Source organism: Catharus ustulatus, unplaced genomic scaffold (assembly GCF_009819885.2).
Source record: "Catharus ustulatus isolate bCatUst1 unplaced genomic scaffold, bCatUst1.pri.v2 scaffold_159_arrow_ctg1, whole genome shotgun sequence".
Lineage (NCBI taxonomy): Eukaryota > Metazoa > Chordata > Aves > Passeriformes > Turdidae > Catharus > Catharus ustulatus.
Genome location: NW_024879505.1, coordinates 14,457 through 21,057, shown reverse-complemented (window position 1 = coordinate 21,057; position 6,601 = coordinate 14,457). Strand labels below are relative to the sequence as shown.

The following is a 6,601-nucleotide window of genomic DNA, read 5'->3' as shown; positions in this document are numbered from 1 at the left end:
CTGACCGGCACTGCAGGCCCCCGCACCGCCGGGCTCCCTCACGCTGCTGGCCCCGATTCTGCTGGGCTTCCCCCGCTGCCAGGCAGCCCCACCCGCCGGCCTTCCTGCTTCTGCCATGCTCCCCTGCACTGCTAGCCCCAGTTCGCCCGGGCTCTGCCGCCCCCCCTGCCCCGCCCTGCTGGCTCAGGCTCTGTCGCCCGCCCCCACACTGCTGGCCCCGCCTCTGCCAGGCTTTCCCACCTCAGCCGGGGCCGGCCGGGCTCCAGCTTGGCTTGGGGCTGCCGCGGGCTCTCACTTCCGTGTTGGCAGCTTTTAGAATTTTGTTAATGTATTAGCCGCCCCGGAATATTGGCCGCACTTGCGGGTTTCCACCAAAATTTTGGTCAAATTGGTGCGGCTTGTATTCGTGAAATTACTGTACGCATTCCTATTTTAATGGGTGTATTTTATTACTGTTCTCTTTAGAGCAGAGATGATTGCAGCATTTCATGATTGATATTGATCCAGAGTCTCTCCTCAGGAGGTCTGACCTGCTCAGAGAAGCTGTGCCTTGAGACCTGACCCAGTGTGGACAACCTTGCTCCACATTTCCCAACCCCATCGTGTCTGTCCTCACTCACCTGGGACCTGCTGTGCTTGGAGAACTGGCTGCACTCTGGAAAAAAGGGATTTCCTGGGTTTTTTTAAGCAATTTAAAACTCTTAATTTTCCCCACTGAAAACAGACACACTCCTCAAGTGTGTGCCAAGCCCAAGGTGCCACCAAAGAGGTTCCCCTTGCCCAAGGCAAAACACTGCAAGGAATGTTTGAGATCTTTGGACTCCTTGCTTTTCTGAGGCCTTGCACTGTCACAAAGGCCCCTTGGTTCCATGAGGTTCTGGACTGTCACAGTAGAGATTTGGGTCCATGGGCACCAAGGTGTCACAAAGCTCTTTTTTGTTCCCTGAGACCTTCATCTGTCACATCTGTCCTGTCCTGAGTTCTCTCTGGTGCCAGGCAGGTGGAATTCCCAGCTGACCATGAACATCTTGCCTTGAGAGCAGACTGAAGGGAGATAAGCCTTGAATTTCTGAGTGACACACACTTCACTTTACAAACTATAAAAGCTACACAAAACTTTCACCAAGCAGAAGTCTTCTGCATAGTCCCTGCAAATGGAGTAGGGCTTCTCCCCCAAGTCTGGATGCATCTTGGTGGTTCCTTTTCTGGAAGCTGAGTGAAAGGGCTCCATGTGCACTCCCTCATCAATTTGGTGTTAAGTTACTTTGACTCCTGATCTCTGCTATTTCTTCACTGGCTGTAATATAGGTAACTTTATTGTGCACTGTGTTTGTATCTACCTGTACTGCTTTTGTTTATCCTGTGCAGTAAGTAGTCCATTTAAAGTCTCTTGTCTGTTAATCTTGAGTCCATTCAGTAAATAATTCATTTTATAACAGGCCAAATTTGCCATTCTTAAGAACTTGGGAGCAAGAGGAATTTGGGGTTCAGGTTTCCTGAAACAGAGCTACTGCCAGAAACCTGAGCATGGCTCAAACCAAGGCTGGACTTGTCTATTCCATTTAAAAATACATTCATTCCATTAAAAAAATACTTAATTTAAAAATAAAAAGAGTTAGGATCTTTTTTCTCATTTTTTCATTTCCTGTTTCTGTATGGATATCAGCAATTTTCAGTTGACATTGATCCCAAGCACCTCCTAATGCAGTCTGAATAAATATGAAAATCAAGACCTTTTATGGCTGACAATCAATCACACTTTATCCCTACTCCCATCCCACCATTTCCCTCACCCAACCCTTGGCACTCAGAGCAGCCTTGTGCAAATCTAAACTCTTTCCACCCCAGGCTGTGCCTGCAGATTTCAGCTCCTTGGCACCAACCCCCACTTGCTTTATTTAGAGAAGAAACTGCCTGAGACACAGAGGCATGTTCATTTATTGCCAGTGAAAAAAACCAAGGGAAGGCACAATTCCATAAAAAGCTGAAGTCATTCTTCTCCCTTGCTCTGCCCTTCACCTGATCTCCACAGCCTGTCCTGTTTCATTCATCCCTGCATTGCCAGGGACTCTCTGGGACAAGGGAGCTTTGCTGTGATTATGGAGGGAGGTCCAAGTGCCAACACTGGAATTGGAGCCAAATGACTGAAATGGGAATCACAACTCATCAGGTATGTGTCCTTTGAGGGACCAGGAACTGGTGAGATTCAGAGGCACAGAAAGGTTTCTTGTCAGGAAACAGAAGTTGAACATGACACAGTTTAATAACCATCACAGCTCTTCCCTCAGCTCTCTGGGATGTCCCAGCAGCATCTGACATGTCCACCATTCCCAGGAGATTTCCATACAGCAACAGTCTTAGACAAAGTCCTAAGGAAAGGGAATTCTGTGATAAATACAACTAAGATTTTGTGTAATGTGATATTTATTTGAACTTGTGAAAGACTGGGCAACTCCCTGAAGCTCAAAGAATGAATCCAGTCAGTTGAGAGGCACGTGAATGACCAGAGAGCATCTGGAGGAGGAAATCTGGGAGCAATGGGAAGGCCATAGATCCAGCTGGTGTAGTGAAGAGATGTCCTTAGACATGGCCATTTAAACAGGAGAACTGGAAACACCTGAAGGAAGAGGGAGAGGAAATAATAGACTGAATATTGGTGACACAAGTAGACAGGAAGATCAGTATTTCTTTTTCTTCTATCAGTAGAAGGATCCAGTAGATCCAGGAAATTCCTGCTCCTGGCAGGAAAATTTTGCCATTTTTAAAAAGTATTCAAATGACTCAGTTAATAAAAATGTGCTTGCATATTATGAAATGTACAGATATTAAACCTGTTCCACTTTCCAGGCAAACAGCACCTGCATGCCCATGAAGAGGCAGAGCCACTTGTAGGGCCCCAGTGCTGAGCTGGGATTGTATCTCTCAGAGAGCAGCTGAGGAAGAGCAGAGCACCTTGCAAGTGAGGTGTCTGCTGAAATTCAATCCTGTCCCAATCCCACAGAAGCCCTGCATTTCCCTCCTCTAGCCTTGGTCTCCACCACCGCCATGGAGGCTCTCTGGGTTCTTTGTTTTTTCCTGCAACCACCAAGGCCAGCTGAGGTCTGCCCTTGCCACAGCCATTCCAGCCCAGCACAGGCAATGCACAGCAATTCCTTGTGTGTGCCTGGCCTTGCTGTCAGCCCTGGCAGCGACTCCGTGGCCCCTTTGTGCCCCTGCTGGCCCAGCCATGGTGGCACAGCCCCTGTGCAGGCCCAGCCCAGGACAGGAGCATTGTGGGTGGGAACGGCCCCTGTGCCGTGGTGCCCACAGCAGCCCTGGGGCTCTGTGCCCCATGGCCTCCCTGCTGGGCAGCCTCTGACAGCTCCTGCACAGCCCCTGGCACCTGTGGGCCTGCACTGACAGCCCTGCCCTGGGCTCTGCCGGGCTCTGGGCCAGCAGAGAGGCCGGGCAGGGCTGGCCATGGCCGGGAACAGGCCCTGAGCCCCACAGGAGGATGGAGCTGGGCCACAGCCAAACTCAGCCCAGGGCAAACCTGGGCTGAGCAGCCAGGGCTGGCAATGGCTGGGGACAGAGGCTGGCAGTGACAAATGTCCTGGGCCCCCTCCCTGCTCTGTGCATGCCACCAAGGGCACAGAGCAGCCTCCTCTCTTGGCCACATCTGTTGCCACCTGAAGAAATGTTTGCAAACCTCTCAGGTCAATACAATGCTGGTTGTGCAAATTCATTAGTCTATGGAAACCAATCAAAACTATATTAAACATTCAACAGAAGGGGAACAGAACACTATGGTTCATTGATCAAAGGTCTCCAAAATAAGGACAAAACATTTTGGTTAGGACAGACTTGGCCTGTCATGATATGAACTGGAAGCCATTCACAGTAGGAAGCGGGCAGTCACTGCCTTCTGGAGAGCATTGTTCAGTCACCTTTTTCCTCAAGGCATCCTTGAGCTCCTGGTTCCTCAGGCTGTATATGAGGGGGTTGAGTGCTGGAGGTACCACTGAGTACAGAACTGACAAACCCAGATCCAGGGATGGGGAAGACATTGAAAGTGGTTTAAGGTAGGTAAAAAAGAGGTGCTGATAAACAGGGAGACCACAGCCAGGTGAGGGAGGCAGGTGGAAAAGGCTTTGTGCCGTCCCTGCTCAGAGGGGATCCTCAGCACAGCCCTGAAGATCTGCACATAGGAGAAAACAATGAACACAAAACAACCAAAATATAGAAAAGCACTACCCATAAGAAGCCCAAGTTCCCGAGTGTAGGAATTTGAGCAGGAGAGCTTGAGGATTTGTGGGATTTCACAGAAGAACTGGCCCAGGGCATTGCCATGGCAAAGGGGGAGGGAAAATGTATTAGCCATGTGCAGCAGTGAATAGAGAAAGCCACTGGCCCAGGCAGCTGCTGCCATGTGGGCACAAGCTCTGCTGCCCAGGAGGGTCCCGTAGTGCAGGGGTTTGCAGATGGACACATAGCGGTCGTAGCTCATGACGGTCAGGAGGAAATACTCTGCTGAGATGAAGAACAGAAAGAAAAAGACCTGTGCAGCACATCCTGCATAGGAGATGTTCCTGGTGTCCCAGAGGGAATTGTGCATGGCTTTGGGGACAGTGGTGCAGATGAAACCCAGGTCAGTGAGGGCCAGGTTGAGCAGGAAGAAGAACATGGGGGTGTGCAGGTGGTGGCCGCAGGCTACGGCGCTGATGATGAGGCCGTTGCCCAGGAGAGCAGCCAGGGAGATGGCCAGGAAGAGGCAGAAGTGCAGGAGCTGCAGCTGCCGCGTGTCTGCCAATGGCAGCAGGAGGAAGTGGCTGATGGAGCTGCTGTTGGACATTTACTCTGGCTGAACATGGGGACCTGTTCATGGATAAAGGGAGGTGACAAGTCAACAGAGTCTTCTTTGAACCAAACCTGGGCCATTCTCTGTATACTGTCCTGCTGTGACTCACCTACTGCTGTTCCTGCTCTGGGAAAACCTTCACCCAGGTCCCTAAGTGAGCTCCAGTTGTGCTTTCTGAGAGTTCCAGGACCAGCCAGGCCTCTGCATGGGGTCTGTTGTGGAGCCATCTCTGCCCTGCTACCCTGGCTTTATGGCTGTGTGGCAGAAGAACAAAGTTGGATATTCAGGATTCAATGGAATCACTTCTAATGCAGAAAAGTTTGCTGCATCTGCACTCCCACTTCTCAAGGACATGGAGAACAGGAAGGAATTTTAGCCATTATTTTCCTGCCCACACATCATTCCTGATCCTCTGAAGACACAAATCCCCAGCATTTCTGCTGCACTCACAGTTTGTCACTGAGAGGCAAAGAATTCCCTGTGGCTCAGGGCAAGGTGAGGGGCTGGATGGGTTTGTTCCCAACTGCCCTGGGTTTGCACCTTTGGCTGGAATCAGAGCAAATCACACTCTTGTGTCACCCTGGGATAAACCAGACCCTGCCCACAGCAGAGGGATCCCTGAATGTCTCACCCTCTCTAAAGCTCTCTGAGCAAGGTCTCAGCACCCCCTTCTGCCAAGGACACTCACGGCTCCCTTGGCAAACCCAACAGCATTTCCTCAGCTGTGGCATCTCTGCACTTCCCTGTGGGACATTCAGGGAACTCCGAGGGGCTCTGGCACAGATTTGCACCCAGGAGGGCAGCTCAGAGCTTGGAAGGACACAGCAAGGAGATCCCCGGGTGTGCCCATGATGGGATCTCAGGGAGGGGGCTCAGCTCATTCCCCTCTCCCATGGACTGCTTTGCCCACAGCCCCACAGCTCACAGGGAAGCTTGGACACCCCATTCCCATGTACACCCCTGCCTGGCAGGAATCCCAAGGGTAGTGCCTGACTCAGCTGCTGCAAACCCCAGAGCCTCCCTGAGAGCACCAGATAACAATGACAACATCAGAGGAGTGCAGAAACAAGAGAAGATGTTGTGGTGCTGTGCCTGGGAGGGCAGGGCAGAGACAGCCAGGCACTCAGGGCAGTGTTCCTGTACCCAGCTGTGCACGGCACCTCCCACACACCAACAGTGCCCTCCTGCCCCAGCATTGCTCTGTTGAGCCCCCTCTCCTTCCCTGAGCATCTCCCTGGGCCTGGACATTCCCTCCTGAGAGCTGCCCTGTCCCTGCCAGGCTCACAGAGCCCATCCCACCCTCTGTGCACTCACCTGGCCCTACAGAAACCTGCCTGACTGCAGGGCCCTGCCTGGGGCAGGGTCTGTCTGCAGGTGGGCAAGGGCAGCTCAGGAGAGCCCTGCTGGCCCTGCAAAGGTGATGCTGCTGCTGCCCAGGGCTGAGGAGGGGCTGAAGGCCCTTTGGGAGGCTCCCAGCTCCACCCAAAGTTACAGTTCTGGAGTCTCTGTAAATATTCAAACATTACTTTGAAGATCCTGTGTGTTCCTTTCAACTCACAGTGTTCTGTGATTCTGGGACTACAATTCCTGTTCTGCTTCTTTAATTCCCCTGTTGTCTATAATCAAAAGAGAAAAAAAAACCCTTGCGACAGTGTTAGAACAGTAAAGACCAAACCTTTATTGGAAGCTTCCAGGTGTCCCAGTGAGGATGGGGCACGCCCATGCCCCCAATTCCAATAATGTATAAAGGTTAATTAATTTGGA

At 51.5% G+C, this 6,601-nt stretch overlaps 1 pseudogene; it reads right to left on the bottom strand.

The window, feature by feature from the left end:
- Positions 1-3,851: 3,851 nt before the first annotated feature.
- Positions 3,852-4,831, bottom strand: LOC117011443 (annotated as a pseudogene).
- Positions 4,832-6,601: the final 1,770 nt, after the last annotated feature.